The sequence below is a fragment of the Propithecus coquereli genome, unplaced genomic scaffold (assembly GCF_000956105.1).
Source record: "Propithecus coquereli isolate 6110/MARCELLA unplaced genomic scaffold, Pcoq_1.0 Scaffold8, whole genome shotgun sequence".
In the NCBI taxonomy this organism is placed as follows: Eukaryota; Metazoa; Chordata; class Mammalia; order Primates; family Indriidae; genus Propithecus; species Propithecus coquereli.
The window spans coordinates 9,077,175-9,098,217 of record NW_012154173.1 but is presented as its reverse complement, the minus strand read 5'-3'; positions in this window follow the sequence as shown (position 1 = coordinate 9,098,217).

The following is a 21,043-nucleotide window of genomic DNA, read 5'->3' as shown; positions in this document are numbered from 1 at the left end:
TGAATTCAGTGCAATTCCAATAAAAATCCCAATATAATTTTGTGGAACTTGACAAACTGATTCTAAAAACTTTAGAATCTAGCCAAGGCAATTCTAAAAAGGAGGAGGCAGGAATTTTTCTATCAGATATAAAGACATTATTAAAAGCTTTATAAATAAAACAGCATACCATTGATGCAGAATTAGACGTAGGAACAAACCACATTTATAGGGACTTGGCCTACGTGCCACTACATACCAGTGGGAAAAGGAGGAACTGTTCGATAAATGGCATTGGCCAACTTGGACATCCTTATGGAAAAAATAAAATGAGATATCTAATATGCATTATTTAAAAGTTAAATTTCAGGTGGATTAAAGGTCTAAAGGCAAAAAGCAAAACTTCAAAACTATTACAAGAAAATCCATTTAAAACTGTTGGGAGAATAGCTTTGTGACCTCAGGGTAGGAAAAGAGTAGGCAAACAAGACACAAATGCCAAAAGTGTAAGAGAAGAAAAATTGGTAAATTTTGTTGGATCAAAAATTTCAAACTTTTATTGTTAAAAGACACTATTAACAAAGATAAAAGTTAAGTGTCTGTCTGAGAGAAGACATTTTTAGTTACTATAACAAAAAATTGATATCCAGAAAGTATTTCTTAAAACCCTATAAATCAATTAGCAATTACAAAATCTAATAGAATAGGCAATAGGCCTTCAGGTCTTGGCTTAAAATTCACCACCTATGGGAACCCTGGCTCTGAGTCTGGGTGGCTATATCACAACACTTTTCACCCTTAAATCATTTTTGCTTGTTGAACACCTAGACCGTAAGCTCTTGGAGCATGGGGAACACATTTGGAGTGTTTTTTCCCTCCACTTTTGAGTCTCAGTTTCTTGCACATAATACATACTCAATAAATATTTGTTGCAAGACTGACAGGATAGGCTGGGTGCCGTGGCTCACACCTGTAATCCTAGCACTCTGGGAGGCCCAGGCCGGAGGATCCCTTGAGCTCAGGAGTTCAAGACCAGCCTGAGCAAGAGTGAGACCCCATCTCTACCAAAAATAAAAAAATTAGCCAGGGGTAATGGCGTGTGCCTGTCGTCCCAGCTACTTGGGAGACTGAGGCAGGAGGATCACTTGAGCCCAGGAGTTTGAGGTTGCAGTGAGCTATGATGACGCCACTGCACTCTAGCCAGGGTGACAGAGCAAGACACTGTCTCAAAAATAGAAAAAGGTTAAAATAGCAAATTCTGTTATATATATTTTACCACGATAATTTTTTTTTAAAGTACTGGATTAACTGTAAGACAGTCTCCTTTCCTGTCTCTAATATAGTTATATTAATTTATGGAGCGAGCAGGGCTTTGCCCTGAACTTTCCCAGTCTCAACTCCTTCTTAATTCCTTCTCAGGTTTGAGTCCATCTTTTTTTTTCTTTAAGTCCTGATTACTGTTTTATCTAGGAATTCTTTTCAGAGACACCTAACAGAGTACTCGGCATGCCAGGTGTGTTATACATGCTGTCCCTGAGGCTGTAAGCAGAGTGATCATTGCTCTCTTATTATGTTAGACTTTTTAGGAATACGAATGTGTCCAGGGTCACAGAACTTTAGGGCTGTTGTTGAATGCTTCCCTGTCTTCCCTACCCCAACATCCTAATAGATATGAATGTTTGGGGGAAGCGGTGGGGAATATGGAGATGTTGGTCAAAGGGTACAAAGTTTCAGTCAGACAGGAGGATGTTGTGAGCTCTATTGTACAGCAGGGTCACTATAGCTAATGATAATGTATATTTCAAAATTGCTAAGAGAGTGAATTTCTAATGTCTCACCACAAAATATTACAAGTGGAAAAAAAATTTTTAAAGAGGATATAGAAAAATGAGTAGCAAAAGTCTATGTTTTATTATTCAGGTAAAACCTTTGTTATGCATTTTCAACTTTGCTAATATTGTCAAATTGCTCTCCAAAATGGGTGTACCAGTTCATACACATACCAGAAAGATGTGAGAGCTCTTGTGTTCCACATCTTTGCTAACATTTGATATTGACAGAACATTCTTCTGGGTTAAGGGCAGAGTGAGGGAGAGGATTGGCTTTTTGCATGTATTATGTCTTTTTTTTTTTTGACTTTTGAATTGAAGTATAATATACACACAAAAAAGTCCTTAAATCAGACATACACGTCTTGTTAAACTATTGCAAAATGAGCATGCCCCTGGAACCACTACTCAAGCTAAGAATTTACACATTTTGCCAATTTTATGGGGGAAAAATGGCATCTCATTGTGGTTTTAATTTGTTTCTATGATTTCTAGCGAGGCTGAGCATCCAATTTTACACTGACATTTACTCTTTTGTGAATTAGTAACAGCAGCTAACACTTCTCAGATGCTTCCTGTGTGCCAGGTACTATTTTAGGTGCTTTATTTGTATCAATTCACTTAGTCTTCACAGTGGTCAGTGTTATTAATATCCCTACAGATGAGTAAACTGAAATAGTCACATAACTATTCATTGCCCATTGTCACATAGCCGTGAAGCTAGAATTTGAATTTGGACAGCCTGGCTCGGAATTTGTGCTCTTAGTCATTGTACTGTTAATGTACAGCTTCCTGTATTAGTTATCTATAACTGTATAACGTGTTACCATTAAACTTAGCAGCTCTCGGAATGTCTTAGCTGCGTCATTCTGTGTCAAGATTTCTCATGAAATTTCAGTGAAGCTGTTAGGTGGGTCTCCTAACTCATTGTTGTATCTCAGAGCCAATCCCTTGCACTCAATATATTTGTTAATGAATTAAAACATCATCCGTTTGGTATTAATCACATATTGCTTTGCATTTAAACTATATTTAAATCTCACTTCGAATGAGTATGTTTCTTAAAGCACTATGTTTAAAACTTCATAACCAGAGTTTTAGTATCTCTGAGGTCAGGATATATAAATTGTATCTTTTTTTTTTTTGACAAAGGTTATTGCTCTGTTGTCCAGGCTGGAGTGCAGTGGCTTTATCATAGCTCACTGCAGCCTCAAACTTCTGGGCTCAAGCGATCCTCCTCCTTCTAGAGTAGCTGGGACTACAGGTGTGTGCCACCACACCCGACTAATTTTTCTTTCTTTTTTTTTAGAGATGCGGTCTTGCTATGTTGCCCAGACTGGTCTTAAACTCCTGGCCACAAGTGATCCTCCTACCTTAACCTCCCATGGTGCTGGGATTACAGGCGTGAGCCACTGTGCACAGCTATAAATTATATCTTTGTACAGTCCAGATCTGGAATTTAATGGGTTCAGCAAACACTTTGTGAATTGTAGAGCAAGTCACCTTAGCCATAAAATGATAGCAGCTGCATGTGTACATGTGGCTAAGTAAAAACTTACCGCAAGTTTTTTGCACATCCCCTTTATCAGGAGAACAATGTTCCCTTTTCGTCCTAGATTGCTAACTTAAAAAAAAATTATGAATGGTTGCTCAATTTTGTCAAATGATCTTTCTAAAGATGATCATATTTTTCTCTTTTAATTTGTTCATGTGGTAAATGACATTAATCGTTCACCTAATGCTAAACCAATCTTTGTTTACAGAATTAAACTAACTTGTTTGTGAGAGTTTCCTTGTTTTGTTTTCTTTTGGATGGTGTACTTTGTTTTGTTTTTTATTGTTTACAGTGTTGGGTTGAGTTTGCTAATATTTTTTATATTTTTAAAACAACTTTATTGAGGAATAATTTACATAAATAAAACACATCCACTTTTAGTATATAGTTTGAGGAGTCTTGACAAATATATACATCTTTTTAACCAATATCACAATCAATATATTTCTTCTATGTTGTATGTATCAGAAGTTGGTTTCTTTTTGTTGTTGAATATTGTTATCATTGTAAAGATACAGTATCCATTTACCTTTTGTCTTAGGTTTTAGCTATCATGAATAAAGCTGCTGATATGGTTTGGATGTTGGGCCCGTCCAGATCTCATGTTGAAATCTGATCTCCAGTGTTGGAGACTGGGCCTGGTGGGAGGTGTTTGGGTTATGGGAGCCAAAGCCTTTATGAATGGCTTGGTGCCCTCCCCAAGATAATGAGTGAGGTTTTTTTTTTTTTTTGAGACAGAGTTTTTGCTCTGTTGCCTGGGCTAGAGTGCAGTGGTGTCAGCCTAGCTCACAGCAACCTCAAACTCCTGGGCTCAAGCGATCCTTCTGCCTCAGCCTCCTGAGTAGCTGGGACTATAGGCATGCGCCACCATGCCTGGCTAATTTTTTCTCTATATATTTTTTAGTTGTCCAGATAATTTCTTTCTATTTTTAGTAGAGATGGGGTCTTGCTCTTGCTCAGGCTGGTCTCAAACTCCTGACCTTGAGCAATTCTCCCACCTCGGCCTCCCAGAGTACTAGGATTACAGGCATGAGCCACCGCGCCCGGCCAATTAGTGAGTTTTTGCTTTATTAGTTCACATAAGAACTGGTTGTTTAAAAGAGCCTGGCACCACCTTCTCCCTCTCTTGCTCCTTCTCTCGTCATGTGACATTCCTGGTCTGCCTTCACCTTCTGTCTTGACTGGAAGCTCCCTGAAGCCCTCACCAGAAGCAGATGCTGGTGCCACGCTTGTACAGAACCATGCGCCAAATAAACCTCTTCTCTTTATAACTTACCTAGCCTCAGGTATTCCTTTATAGCTATGCAAAATAGACTAACACAGCTGTCATGAATATTCATGTACATATCTTTGTGTTTACAAACCATTTCTCTTGGGTAAATACCAGAACAATATGTTTAACTCTTTGATAAACTGCCAAATGTTTTCCAATTTAGTTGTACTTTCCATTCTCACCAGCAATGTGTGATTACTCCACATTTTCTCTAATACTTGATATTGTCAGGCTTTAGTTTTAGCCATTAGTGGGTATGTGGTAGTATCTCATTGTGGTTTTAATTTGCAATGACATTGAGCATTTTTTCATGTGATTATTGGCCATTCACATACAGTATCTTCTTTTATGAAGGGTTTGTTCAAATCTTTTGCCTGTTTAAAAAATTAGTTTGCTTATTTTCTTGTTACTGAGTTTTAAGAATTCTTTAGATATTCTGGACACAAGTCCTTTGTCAGATAAGTATATTGTGAAAATATTTTCTCCTTGTGATTTTTCTTTTCTTTTCTTTTTTTTAACAATGTCCTCTGAAGAGCATAAGTTTTAAATTTTCGTGAAGTTCAATCTGTTTTTTTTTTAGTAGTTTGTGCCTTTTGCCTTTCCCAAGGTCACAAAAATGTTCTCCAATGTTTTCTTCTAGAAGTTTTATACTTTTAGGTTTAGGTCTGAGACTTATTTTGAATAAAACATGTAAGTGGACATTCTGTGGCTAGCACAGGTTGGAAGTGCTGTGTTGTGCCCTTCCTACACATATCACAGGAGACCGTGGGGAATGGCAGCCTTATCCCTCTGATGGACAGTGACATTTGCCGCTTATGACCAGGAAGAATTCATGTGGTGTTTCTTTAACACCATTTGCATGTCCAGTTCCCCGTCCACCATTCACCTAATACTTTTTTTTTTTTTTGAGACAGAGTCTCACTTTGTCGTCTTGAGTAGAGTACAATGGCATGATCATAGCTCACCATAACCTCAAACTCCTGGACTCAAGGGATCCTCCTGCCTCAGCCTCCCGAGTAGCTGGGACTACAGGTGTGTGCCACCATGTCTGGTTAATTTTTTCTATTTTTGGTAGAGGCAGGGTCTTGCTCTTGTTCAGGCTGGTCTCAAATTCCTGAACTCAAGTGATCCTCCCGCCTTGGGCTCCCAGTGCTAGGATTACAAATATGAGCCACCGTGCTGAGCCCACGGTGGCTTTTAACCTCCATTAGTCAACAGCTAATCAGTTCATTCATTTGTTAAAAAGTGAAACAGTAATTTCAATTAGGGGCTGTGAAATTATGATTTTTAATTGAGTCTATTATGCCTTCTACATTTCTTAGCTGGTATTCTTCTGTAAAGTACGGCCAGTTGGCTCTCCTGAAATACATTTCATATTAGAAAGATGAGATAAATGCTTAATTCTTTCCCTTTACCAATTTTTGAAATAAGAATTTGATTTAATAGCTTCTTTAGATGGTGACAAATGAATCTCCCCTGATCCCTGGCTTTATCTTTTCTCAGTATTATGGACTTTGGGGTTTTTATATATTCAATATGTCATTTAACTACAATTATTATTCTTTTCATGCTTATCACAATCAGTCCAGTAAGTTCCCCTTTTGTTATGCCTCCATTAATCTTTGAAAATGTCCTTGTTTTTGAGCATTACAAAAATATCCTAGGCTCACCTTGTATCCTTGACTATCCTCCCTCTGGAAGCAGCTGCTTTTCCAAGGAGTGCTGGTTTCTTTTTTTTTTTTGAGACAGAGTCTCACTCTGTTGCCCAGGCTAGAGTGCCATGGTGTCAGCCTAGCTCACAGCAACCTCAAACTCCTGGGCTCAAGCTCCTCCTGCCTCAGCCTCCCGAGTAGCTGGGACTACAGGCATGTGCCACCGTGCTCGGCTAGTTTTTTCTATATATTTTTAGCTGTCCAATTAATTTCTTTCTAATTTTAGTAGAGACGGGGTCTCGCTCTTGCTCAGGCTGGTCTCGAACTCCTGAGCTCAAACGATCCGCCCGCCTCAGCCTCCCAGAGTGCTAGGATTACAGGCGTGAGCCACCATGCCTGGCCGAGTGCTGGTTTCTTTTCATGGTTCCCTGTGGTACTGGGGACCCAAATCAGGATGCAAGTAGTTTTCATTTTCTTGTCATTTTATGGGTATATTTTTGAAAGATTAAAAATATTCTATATGGCATGTTTTGGTTTTTGTCTTTAGCAAAAATGTTGTTCGGGTTACCTAGTATACCGTATTTCTAGGTCCTAGAATGAAAATTTCCTTATTGAGTATCCACTGTCAAGCATTTTACTACACAATTAAATCATTTAATTCTCACATCAATGAAATTTGGTAGGACTCTTATTATCATCCCCATTTTAAAGATGACAAAAATGAGACTCAAAGAAGACTAAGTGAACTTGCCTCAGGTCACACAGCCAGCAAGTGGTAGGGCAGGCGTCAGAGCCAGGCAGCTGGATTGCAGACCATGGGCTCATTACCACTGTAGGATGACACTGCTCCGTTGCTCAGAGGCATTTCTCATAGGAGACTTGGCAGGAAGTAACTTACATGGCATCGATTGTCTTGCAGGGATTTTTTTTTTTGAGAATCAAGGTTTATAAAATATGCAGAAACAGGGTTAGAAGAAACAGAAAAATGTTTTTGCAGAATCAGAAAATAGTTCCACATAGTCCTTCTCCTTTCAGTCTTTTATATTGCCCACAGAGTTCACCCTTCAATGTATGACAGTCCAGCCAATTCTCCTCTGGCCACCCTCAGAACTGAACTCACCTGATTACACAATGTCTTTTGTAATAAAAAATTGATATGTACACAATATTCCATGTAACATCAATATTAGTTATGAAGCATAATAATATAACAATTACTACGAACCACTGCTCAACCCAAGAACTAGAATATTACCCAAATTTTCTGTCTAACAGTGTGTCTTTTCCTTGTCCCAGTCTCCTGCCTCTCACCTCCAGGCCTACCTAGAGGCTTGCCATCCTATTGCTTTTTAAGCAAAAATATGGTTTCAGCAAATGTATGTCTAAGAACTGTATTGTTCACCTTCGCTTATTTTGAGCACTGTGTAAATAATATGTAGTCTTCTGTTTCTTGCCTTTCCCTCCTCAATATTATATTACTAACATTTATTCACAGTACATGTGGCAGTAGTTCATTTTCTCTAGGATATCATGTTGCATTGTGAGGATATACCACAATTTATTTATCCATTTACCTCTTGGTGGCCATTTGGGTTGTTTCTGGTGTTTTGCTACTGCAGACATTACGAACGGTCTTGTATATGTCTCCTGTACACCAGTGCCAAGTACAAACATTTTTGGCGATATATAGTTAGGAGTGGGGTTACTGGGTTGGAGGACACGTGGATGTCCAATTTTGCAAGATAATGGCAAATAATTTTCCAAAGTCATTGTTCCAGTTTATACTCTACCAGCCCTTAATTCACATCATCCCTAATAGGTGACCTTGTCAAACTTCTAAATTTTACCAAACAAGTGGGTATAAAGTTGTATCTTGTGATCCTGGTTTGCATTTTCATAAGTTCTAATGAAATTAGCATTTTTTCATATTTTCATGGACCATATCTGTTTCCTCTTCTGTGAGAGGCTTGCTTCCTTGCAGTTTATTTCTTCCTTTTCCACTTTCAACTGATGCATTGCAATCTACCATATGGTTAAAGTCAGTGCTCTATTTTGGGTGTATAGTTTTTTACCTAATATTTTGCTATTCTAAGTAAAACTGACGTGATAATCCTTTGTGTGTATCCAAGATTATTTCTTTCAAATAAATCTTAGAAGTGGAGTAGGCTGAGGTGGTAGACATTCTCATTTTGGAAAAGGTTTTGTCCACACTGACAAACTACCTTCTGAAATGGTGCCAATCTACGTGGAGGGGTCTTTCTTTTAAACCTGTGAAAAATATAAGCAGCTTTATGGCCTTTGACAAAGTTGTTGCAAAAGAGGGAAAGCTGGAAGACGTAGGGAGGTCCTGGGAACGCTGGGAGGGGATGAGGCTGTGCTCTGCGCAGCTGTTCTGAGAAAGGTGGGGGCTCTGCAAGAGTTTGGAGGTGAGTGTGTGGGTGCATCAGTCAGGGCCCTGCCTACAGAGCAGAGCCACTAGCAGATGCATATAACGGGATTTGGCCTTACGCCATCGAGGAAGCTGGTTAAGTGATCTCTGTTAGCCTGTTTTCCCCGTGCCTGTACGAAGCAGGAGCTTGAAGTCCATGAGGCAGGCAGGGATGGAAGACAGATGGGAAGTGGAGGAGACCAAGCACAGGCAGGACCCCGTAAGCACGAGCTAAGCTCACAAGGACGGACTGAAACTGTAACCCATTTTGAAATTTTCCTGCTCGCTTCTTGTCATGCTCTTAATGAGGGAATACTGACCTTTACCCTCCTCCTTTCCAACAAGCACTCCCTTGCCCAAGTTTCCCCTAATTACGTGCTTGCTTAGGAGTTCCAGAGACTGAGTCTTGAAACAATCCAGATCCCCACCAGGAGATGACCCCACAGCTGCAGTTAATCTATAGATAAACAGCCTTCGAGATGGCACCAGCCCATTCACCAGGGGGAGCTACAACTCAAGATAGATGGGCACTGGGACAAGTCATGCTGACCAGCACCTCCTTACCCTCCTGCATGCCCTTTATATCAATTCCCTTTTTAAACCAAAATGGTTCCTTTGAGGCATGAGCCTTGGCCACTTCCCAACTGCTAGCTCTGGAATAAAGTCACTTTCCTTTCACTACACCTTGTCCTTGTTATTGGCTCTTGCAAGTAGCAAATAACACGGCCTGTGCTCGGTTACAAAACCCATGTCAGTTCTTGTTGCCTCTGACCTTGACAGTGTGGGGTCCTATTGAAGCCTGGGCCCTTCACCAAGGACCTAAACACACACACCAGCCTCAGGAGTAGGAGAAGCTGAAGGAGGGAAGTGGAAGGTACAGCAGTTGCGGGTCCAGATGCTGCTTCCCAGCTGCCAGGTGAGTCAGCAGATCCACACGCAGATGGGAGGGAGGGGGATGTACACCTGTGGGCATCTAACCGTGTAAAAGATGCTTTCTCGTCAATGATCTCATTCTCAACAGCCCTATGAAGTTGGAAGTGTAAGCGTTTCTAATTTATAGGTGAGCAAAATGAAATTCCAAAGGGAAAGTGGTTGCTCAATCATTTGGGCAGGGAGAGATGGAGTTGGGAGGGCTAATTTTTTCGTTTATATGATTATGTACTCAAGAACAGGTTTTAGTTCTCATTCACGAAATTTTCTCACAATCTGTGGTTGCTAAGCTGGCCCTTGATTGATTAGGGGTAAAGAGATTGATTATAATTTAAATATGACAATAGTTTTTTAAGAGGAATCTAGACTTTTATTGTGGCTTATTCTGGTGACAGCAATTTAGTGGAAATGTATATGATATAGTTTAGGTATTTTAGAATATACTGTTGATAACTATTAAAGGTAGAGATGGGCTCACATAGGTTCTCTTTAGTATTGTATTTATGTGTGTATTTGGAAACTTAAAACATAAAAATATGAAATAAACATAGAAAAATATATAAAATATAAATCATAATGAATATGTGATATCTAAATATGTAAAATAAACATATGAAAAAATAAAACATGAAAATTTAATAGAAAGTTTAAAAAACCCGTGAAAGGTCATTCAAGAATAAGTGCTTGTCTTTTGGTAAAAGAATTATAATAAATAGTGAGAATATATTATTGGGTGTCTTTTGTATGCTAGAATTTAACAAATGAATCCAGAATAAACTCAATTTTGAGTATCATGATGGTCTGCCCTGTTCAGGAGACAAAGCATCCTGCAGTGTCAGCTCTTGGCTTTTAGTGGAGTTTGAGGATTTTCCTGTTGAGTGAGGCCATGTGAATAACTGGGAAAGGAGGTCCTGGAAGAATAGGATTGGAGTAAGCCATGGCAGAAAGAAAACTACCGATTTTTCAGAGCATCCAGCCACAGTGCCAGGTGCTTTACATACATTATCTTATTTAATTCTCACAGTAACCACCTCATGCTATTATTTAGATTTTCTAAGAGTCACAGTTTGCAGGTTAGGATTTTAAGACTCAGAAATTTAGGAGCTCATCCAAGTGTTGGAGTTGGGATTTCAAATCAGATTATGTTTAGTTCTGAGGCCCTTGTACTGGGTGACTGGAGTTCAGAGCTGGTCACTGTTGGGTTCCCAGGGCGTCTGGCAGGACACCTGGGACAGCATGTCCTCTTTCCCCTGGAAATTGCAAGAAGTGAGGGTCCTCCCATGGCTGTCCGGTACACTCCCAGAGCTTCACAGGCCTGGAATGGCCCTCTTTGCTCATGACACTCCTGCCTTCCTGAAACTAGAAAAATTAGAAGAGAAGACAGAGAAAGATACTATTTTGAATTTTAATGAGAAGTAGTTCTGAGATTTTCCTCTTCCTCAGGGCTTTTTCTCTGTTTTTTGTTCATTTATTTGCCCATTTATGCTGGTTAATTTTATTTATCAACTTGACTGGGCTAAGGGATACTCAGTTAATTGGTAAAACATTATTTCTGAGTGTGTCTGTGAGCGTGTTTCCAGAAGAGATTCGCATTTGAATCAGTGGACTGAGTTAGAAGATCCACCCTCACCAACGTGGGTGGACATCATCCAATGTGTTGAGTACCCAAATAGAACAAAAAATTGGAGGAAAGGCAAATTTGCTCCCTACTTGAGCTGGGACATCCATTTTCTGCCCTTGAGCATTAACACTTCTTGTTCTCAGGCCTTTGGATACAGATGGGAATCGCCACCAGCCTTTCTGGGTCCCCAGCTTGCAGATAGCAGATCATGGGACTTCTCAGCTTCCATAATCATGTGAGCCAATCCTTCATAATAAATCTCTTTCTATATGTTTCTCTATATAACCTATCGGTTCTGTTTCTTTGGAGAACCCTTACTAACACACCGTCTTCAGGTAATGCCCTTTGTAATTTATTGTCTGCCTGAAACCAATATATTTGGGTCTCCAATTAAAAGCTGTCTATCAACTTTGGAAGAGGATCAATCACAAGAGAGTTTGTCAAGAGATAGCTGTGGATTCTTAAAAACAGAGCATAAAAAATGTGTGTGCGTGCGTGTGTGCGCACATGCGTGCAGAGAAGGGAAAGACTGATCCTTTCCTAAATCCAGGCTGTGGGATGCTATAGTGGGACAGAAGAATGGAAAAAAATCAGGGAAGGCAAGTTTCTTCCTCAAGTTCACATCTAACACCATTTGCGATGAGAAGAGAGACGGGATGGAGGTAGTGAACCTAAACTGAAGGGAAAGGGTATCTCTGCAGATGATGTTAGATGAGTCGTTCAAGGACCCCTTTGTGTGAAAACAAGACCCTTGGAAGGCAGCCAGACTTCCCAAGCAGTAGTGCCAGCTGCGTGTCTCCCTGGGGCGGTAAGCAAGGCTTGGGAGCAAGCTGCAAGAACATCTCTGCAGAAGTGGCTCTGTGCTTAGCCTGATTGACTTTGGTTTATTCTGAAGCCCCAAGTGTCTCATCAGAAGCTCTTTCTGCTGCTCATGGAGAATGCATCAAGGACTCCAGGGAAAAGAACCTTAGCAATAAACTGACACTTAGAGCACTTTCAGATGATTTTGCTTTGCTGCTAAATGTGGAGGTGCCAAGAATCAGGCTTGGAGCTGCACAGTAATGACATGGCTAGGTGCGTGCCCTGGGTGGGGCTCTGTGCTGGCCCCTGGGATAGCAGCTTGGCTTCCTTCAAGGCCCTTTAGTTCCCAGACTTGCCTGGGGGTGGCTGACTCTTGTCCTAAAGAGAGACTGAATCAGTTCAGTCACCAACCACATCCCCTGGCTACTGACCGTTTCCGAGTCCCTTTCTTGTCTTTGTGTTTTCTTATGTTGGTTACATGTTGGCTTCATGTAGACTGAGTACAATCTTGTACCATCACTGCTCCCTGGCCATTCCAGCAGATTGGGCTCATCTTCTTGCTCCCTGCTTTAGATGCCAGAACCTCCCCCTCCCTCTGTAGTTCCATTTCCCCCCAATCCTCCTCACCCAGTCATTTGTGATGCTGCTGTGGGTGGGCAGGTACTAGGATCTGGGAACAGATGAATTAAACATGGTGCCTTGGCGTTCGGTGGCTCACAGTGAACTGGGGCAGACAGAAATGGGAGGAACTCATAGTGAGTGACTCTCCTTATCTTCTGTTTTATTTTTTTCCCAGTGCAATTGCACCATTTTTCTTTTGGTTGAGCATTTTCCTGAACTGGATTTAGTCAAATTGTATAGGTTATCAATACATGTTAGTCATCTTTGTTATTGTTATCATGTCCATGTCAAAGGCTTTTAAATGCCTCCAACTCATGGAGCCCTTGGTTAACAGCGCAATGTGTGCAGGAAGCATACATAACCTTAGAGAAAATTATAAAGTTATTTAAAAATTTTCTAATTTTATTTTAGTTTTTATCATTGTATTGTTATATAAAAAAACCCCAAAACTCCTGCAGGGGAGGAAAGATTTCTTTTTCTCATTCATCCTGGGTTTATAGCTGAGGCCCTTATAACAAAAGACAGATTAACAGGAGAAAAGCACACAAGTTTATTTAATATAAGTTTTATATGACACAGGAGCCTTCATAAGAAAATTAAGGTCCGAAGAAACAGGGAAACCTATATATTTTTCACTTAGATTTGATGAAGAGTGGACAGCCATGGAAAAATATTATCAGAGGACAAAAGGATATGATCCGATGGTAACAGACTGAGGGAAACTTAGCAAGGCCTGTTTGTTCAGATTCTTCTCTGTATCCAGAGATCAGGATGTTCCTTTCCTTCGGATATAGGGAGGGCCCCTCTCAAATGAGATTCTTTTGACCTGCTTCAGAGAAAAGGGTGAGGGGGAGATAAGGGTGGCTTTCCTGCTTCCTGTTTGCTCAAATGCCAAGATGCCATATTTTGGGGTAGCATGTCCTGAACTCCATCCTCCCCATCCCTCTACTGGGTTAATTCGAAGTAAGTTCCAGGTTGTATACATGTATGTATCTATTTGTGTAAATATGTATTTATAAATATCTATAAATACAGACACATACAAATATATGTAGATTTCCCAGCATATATCTCTACAAGATAAGCAACCAAAATACCATTACCATGCCTAAAAATTTAGCAGCAATTCATTAATATTATCAAATATATAGTCTGATTTTATTATAAGCTTTTGCTTTCAAAGTTGGTTTGTCTGAATCAGGATTTTTTGATAGGTCCATATGTTGCAATTAGTTGCAGTACCTCTTAACTAATTTAAATTTGTTTTTTCTTGCAATTTGTATATTGAGAAAATGGGGTGATTTCTCCTCTATAGTGTCCCACAGTCTGGATTTTGTCAATTGCTTCCTCGTGACATTTAATCTGTTCCTCTTTTGTCTGTATTTCCATAAAACTGATAGTTATATCTAAAGATTTAGGCTGGATTTTAGGGCAGAAATACCTCTTGGGTGGTGGTGCATATAATTCTATCAGGAGACACGAAATGCTTGGTTCTCTCTCTTTTTGTGGTGTGAGCATTCCTTGATGATTATTTCCGCAACCCATTAGTTCATGAGAGGTTGCTAAATGATAGTACTCCAATTCTATCATTGCTTCCTGTGGCTTCGCTAGAACACTTCTCTGGAAGGGACACTTTTCTCATCAGCATCTGGTTACCCTGAAATGCAATTTGTACAGGAAAGGCAGGATAAATGCCGGATTCTTTCCCTTATTAATAGTTTTTAAAGAATTCGAAGACAAGATTTTAGAGACTGTAGGTCTTATTCCCCAGCTGGTTTCTTCCTCTTTCCATTGGTTCCTCTGAAATCTAGAAATTCTCTCTGTCTTTCTCTTAAATCCAACTTTGTAGAGCTTTGAAGAAAGAATTGCAGACACATTCACACTAAAGAACAAATGGCTAATAACAGCTTACCGTGTGAGTACTTCAGAGAGATTTTTGTTTAATTTCCATCAATGTCTTAAATTAGAGAAATGAAGCTTCTTGGATAAGAATAACATTTACATGCACTTACTATTATGTGTCAGCTGCTATAGTAAACGATTTATATATGTCATCTCATGTAACACCCCCGATGACCCTGTGAGTAAGGTATTCTATGTTATTCCCATCTTACAGATGTGGAAAAGAAGGTTTAGTTTGTTTCAATAACTTGCCAACTAAAATGTGACATCGACACCCGTGGAAATGGAGAAAAAAAGTGACAGAAGTGAAACTAAAACCTGGGGTTGTCTGACTTCAAAGCCAGACATCCTGTTCTGGAATCACGTAGGAATCACATCCTGTTTTGCATTCTTGATATTGCTTCAGGCACCTTGAACAAGGAGAAGAGGGTGTGGGGGAGGGAAGGACTCCCCAAGGTTGAAGTTGTCTACTAGATAGACCTAAGTTACTCGTCATGCCATGTGTAAGGCAGAGCCTGGCGATCACCCACAAAACCAAAGATTCGTCACTGAATACGTTAATTGTTGAAAATATTAATAGTTCTCTGCCGCCGTGACAATAGCGATGGCTTTGCCCCAGCCAGCCCCTCTTTGCTTCTCCAACTCCTCCTTCTTCCTGTTCACTTGCTCCAGCCACACTAGCCTTTCCATGTTTCTCAAGCAAGACAAGCTCCTTTCTGTTTCAGGGATTTGCATCTACCGTTCTTCTCCTGGGTCTTCTATTTTAATTTATTTTTTCCCCAGCTTTATTGAGGTATAATTGACAAATAAAATCGTGCAAGTTTCAGATTTACAATGTTATGATTCGATATGTGTATATTGTGATATGATTACCACAATCAAGTTAGTTAACATATCTGTTACATCACCAAGTTATCCTTTTTTTTTTTTTGTGGTCAGAACATTTAAGATCTACTCTTATTAGCAAATTTCAAGTATATAATACAGTACTGTTGACTAGAGTCACTGTGCCACGCATTAGATCCCCAGAATGCAGTCAGAACTGAAAGTTTGTACCCTTTGACAGACATTTTCTTCATTTCTCCCACCCCACAACCCTGGCAACCACTATTCTGCTCTCTGAGTTCGACTTTTTAACTTTCCACACACAAGTGAGATTTCCCCTGGGTCTCTACATGTTGGCTCCTTCCTGACATTCAGGTTTTACTTAAATGTCACCCTCTCAGAGCCATTCCCCTGGCCATCTTACCTATAAGAGCCACTCCCTATCTCCAGTCACTCTCTTTCCCAATCCTCAGTTTCTTTTCCAGTTCTGATTACCATCTGAAGTACTTTTGTCTTTCCCTACTGGAATGTAGGGAGAACATGGACCAGCCTCATTCACTGTTGGGGTTCTGGTGTCTTGCGGGTGGCAGGCACTCGAGAAGCCTTTTTTGAATGAGTGAATCACTTCAGGCATCCTTTGCTCATTGTACCCTACACAGAGGCCTGTCTCATTATCCCAAATCCCTCACTGCTGGTTCCAATTAACCACAAGACCTGCTGCGGCTGTTACGACCTGTGCTCCCATCTGTGAAAGTCAGGGGTTCCTGCCTTGTGCATTTATAAACCTAAGCTTGACAAAAATGGTCAGATATAGTTCAGGTTAGGTATTAGGCTGGGGTCCAAGATGATTCATCTTCTAACTGATACCTGTTTGCTTGAGCTTGGTCTGAATGTTAATCCCCACCTCCACTCCCAAATTTATATGTTGAAACCTAATCACCAAGGTGAGGGTATTAGGAGGTGGGACCATTGGGAGACGATCAGGTGATGAAGGCACAGCCCTCCTGAATGGGATTAGTATGCTTATAAAAGAGGCCCCAGAGACCTGCCTCAGAGGGCAGTGGAGCATCCAGTGCGCTCCGGCCTCCTGTGTGCCACCTCTCGTGCCATTCTAGCACTGGGTGAGCACAAGGAGCCGCTTGTTGGTGCCCTGAGCTGAGACAGGGCAGTTGCTACCATGTGAGAACACAGCAAGAAGGGGCCAGCTATCAACCAGGAATCAGGGTCCTCACCAGACGTAGAATCTGTTGGTGCCTTGATCTTGAACTTCCCAGCCTCCGGAACTGTAAGAAATAAATTTCTGTTGTTCATAAGTTACCCAGTTTGTGGTATTTTGTCATAGCAACGCAAATGGTCTAAGACAGGGCATTGTTCAAATTCCCCCTTCTTGGGGTGAATTTTGGATGCCTTTAGGTGAAAGAAGATCATGACAAAACTGAAAGCCTTGTAGATATTCTTCCAAAGTTGGACAGCCAAAGCTTCTGAAATCCTAGAAAACGGGATCTGAAGCTTAGGGGTTTGCATTAACATTAACCAGTGGCTTGAGAGACAGTTAATAGGGCAGTACAAAATACGGTCCTAGAATTACCTATATCAGAATCACCTGGGGTGGGGGGAGTGTTGTTTAAAATGCAGATTACTAGACCATAGTCAGACCTATTGCATCCACATCTTAGGGGGGAACAAGGCCTGCCATTCTACATTTTGACACGTACCCAGGTATAGTTTATGTTTCCTAAAATTTGAGAACTAGTGTCATTAAGAAAGGAAACTGTACTTTATTTTTAATAAATAGTAATATTAAGGTTAAGTAATGATTAAACAATATTAGTTATATTTCCTCACTCCCAGGACTCGTGCATGTTTTGTGTATAGTCATCATTCCAGAAAAAACCCCGTAACATCTTGCCAGCACTGCGCACCCAGGACACTTCCTCCAGGAGCCAGCAGAGGGCAGCGGAGCACCCACGGCCCTTCCGCCTCCTGCGTGCCACCTCTCATACCGTTCTAGCACTGGGAAAGCACAAAGCCTGTTGGTGCCCTGAGCTGAGACAGAGCAGTTGCTAAGTCTTCAGAGATGTTTTACGTCCCTTCCCCTCCTTTCTGCTCGCTCCCGTCCCTTCCCCTCCTTTCTGCTCGGCTCCCTGCTTTGCACCACATACCCCTAAGCATCCACTTCTGGGCTCAGTCCCCTCTCTTTCCTCTCACCAGTCTCTAAGCTAAAACCACAGACCATCTCCTTGTCCCACTGGGAACTGTCCTGCCTATTTTAAATTTAAGCTTTACAGCAGTTAATTTTGCAATTTTATCCATGTAAGCTACTGTTTCTCTCTTGGCATGCATTGACATTGACCCTGGTGGTGGGGAATTCCAGCCTGTGGCCTGGTGAGACGGGGAGGAGGGGTGGGGGGATACAAAGGAAAGAACTGCCGGGAATGAGCCCATGACTTGCTGAAGGGTTAGGGTTAGTTCTCGTCTGAAGACAGGGAAAATCCCATGTGCCTCAGGGGCCAAGCTCCCTTCCTTGAATCATCAGTGATGGAACAGCCGGTGGTTACGACTTGCCAAGAGGGTCATGCACTGTGGGAACTGTTTATTTTCCACTGCGTGTTCTCGGTGGGCTATTTACTCACACATCTCTTATCCCAAATCCTCAAAACAGGACCGGCTATGTAATTTGTGGAGCCCAGGAGGACAAGATGAAAATGCAGATTGCTTCATCCTTAAAAATTATTAAGAATTTCAAATTGTTGACTAAGAACATTAAACCAAGTGCAGGGCCCCTCTAAGCAAGGAGCATACCTACAACGAAACTGTCCCTGTCCCCCAGACATACACAGGAGAAGCTCTTCTCTGTCCTAGAGGTCCTAGAGTAGGGAATTGGTGTGAGAGCTTCGCATATCTGACTCCTTCTCTGTCCTCAGGAAACACGGTCCTGGAGACCGAGAGAGACACACGGGGAAAGTGAATGAGATTTTATTCCATGGATATGTGACGCTGTTTTAGGCTGTGGAGATTCCAAAGTTAACAAAACAAAGTCCCTGCCCTTGTGGAGCTTGGGCTCTAGTGGGAGAAGACAAAAACAGGCAAATAGGCATGTGCCCGCACACAGCGCGTCAGATGGTGATGCCAGATGGGAAGTGAAACAGGACAGGGGGGATGGGAGTGCCAGCATGATGTGTGTGGGGGCATGCGATTTTAAGAGAAGTCATCAAGAAGGACCTCATGGGTAAAGTGCTATTTGAGCGAAGACGTGGAGGGAGTGAGGGAATGAGTCATGCCAATGTTTAAGGGCCAAGCATCCTGGCAAAGGGAATAGCAAGTGCAAAGGCCCTGAGGCTTCCCAAGTTGGAGAAAGAGCAGGGAGGACAGGGCGGTTGGTGTGGATGACTGGGGGCTGGGAAGATGGAGAGAGGTGGAGAGGGGAGGCCAGATCTTAAAAAGTAAGGACTTTGCCTTTCACTTGAGATGAGATGGCAGCTTTGGAGGGATTAGAACAGAGGAGGCTCATGATCTGATTTAGGTTTTAAAGGGCTCCCTCCATCCTCCATTGAGAAGAGATTGTGGAGGCAGAAGAGTGAAAGCAGGTGACTAGGGAGGAGGCTCTTGCGGTAATCCAGGTGGCTTCAACCAAGGTGGTCAAGGTAGAGGCGATGAGAAGTGATTAGATTCTAGAAAAATTGTAAGCTCCAAGAGGGCAAGGGGCCAGGCTGGTCTTGTTTACCACTGTAATCCTGTTGCCAGACACGAGGTCTGGTATATGTGGGCACTCAATAAATAGGTATTTAATGAACCAGCGAGCAAATGCAAATATATAACAACAGGATTTCCTGTAGTAGGATTGTAAGAAATAACATTAAAAGAATAGAGGGAAAATACCTTGATCGTGTTTTATAATTTTTATCCCCACTTTGCTTCTATTAAATCTGTTAAAATGTTAAAGATCAGTTCATACGAAACAAATGTGTCTCAATGCCACTCAGCCTGTGAGCCTGAATATGCTCAGATGGGCCATCAGTCTGTATTTTAGTATGTGGCCAATAGGTGGCGCTGTATCTTGGCAGGGCTTTGTCCCCCGCTAGGCAACGTGAGAGGAGCCTTCCTGGAATAGATCCAAGTGTTAAACGCAGTCTTAGCTGGAGAATGTACTTGGTCCATTGAAAATGAGAATAGTTTCCTCAGCAATTTTGTTTCTCTTGGAATTTTACGTGCTAAACTAACATTTGAAAATGTCATTCTTTAAATGGAACGTTTAGATATTATTTAAATGATAGAGGATACATCTCAATATTGGAAACAGAGCAGTGCCCACGTGCTGCAGATGTCTTCAACGCTTGATGACAATTTTACTTTATTTGTTTCTGTAGCTGATTCTGGTATATATACATACATGTGTCTTCAATATATATATATTGTAGCTGCTTTTTGTAAAAGAGCCCACATAAGATATCATTAGATTTATTTCCTTTGTCGAATTTGTGCAGGGCGGTGGGTGTGAGGGAGGAGCTGTGCAGGGAGAGGCATATGCAAGCAGGGAGTGAATCTGCTGTAAAATTTAGGAGGCTGTGAGGTTTTGTGGGAAATTCTAGAAATGCTTTTCAGACGGCAAGTTTCTTCCAGCCGTGGGCTTTCTCCAGCTGCTGGGTCACCTGTCTCTGCCCAGAAAGCTTCCCAAAGCAGGGCCACCTCGTTCAAGATTGCATCTCTTGGAAGCCTGCAGCTGGCTGCTTCTTTCTCGTCCAATACCCGACGTCTTGCCGTTGAAATTAGTTCTTACAGATTAAATCCAGCCATAGTCAGGCTGGAAGAAGCAGAAGACCAAAGATTCTGTGGTGGCTTTCCTCTGAGTCAGGCTGAGTAAACGTTGCCTTAGAAGATGACCTGTATCCCCGCAAGACTCCCTGGTGGATTTTGGAGCTGCGGGCTTTTGAGGATGAGACGGTGTTCCTTCATGGTGGTAATGGTATACCTCTCCTGGAATGGAATGCCCTGAGAACTGCCTCTGCCACTGGACCTGTACAAAGGACCCAGGCCAAGATATTGCCTTCAGGTGATTTTCTCTCTCAGCTATATTTCTGCCTTTTCTTTCCTGGGACCTGGGGCCTGAAGCTGCAGACAGCACAGTGTCTGCCTTTCCAAGAACATCCACCACCGAGGTATACTCCATCCAGTTGGATTATGCTCTTCCATACAAGTTGCTCTAAAATATGAACACCAAGGTCACATCCACTGACTCCCAGGCTCCCATCTGTCACCTGTCTCATCTTTTGTATCATCTGGCTGACGACCTTCAGCAATGACAACTCTTGGCCTTGGAGTTCCCAAACTCCACCACGCCTCTCTTCCATTCCCCTTAGGCAACCCACTGAAAAGCTACTGCTGAACTCACCTCTTCACCCAAACCTGCTCCTCCTCCTGTATTCCCATGGCTGGGTGGTGGAAGTCCCTCTCACCTGCCATGGTAGCTGGGATCATTGGAGTCATCCATGCTCCTCCCTTTTCCTTACTCCTGGCATCCAAGGGCCCTGAGTCCTGTTCATCTTCTCTCTGGAATAGTTCTTGCCTCCTTTCTGCATGGCCACAGCTCCACTTCAAGTCCTCGTTTTCTCTCCCTGTTTCAATCCATC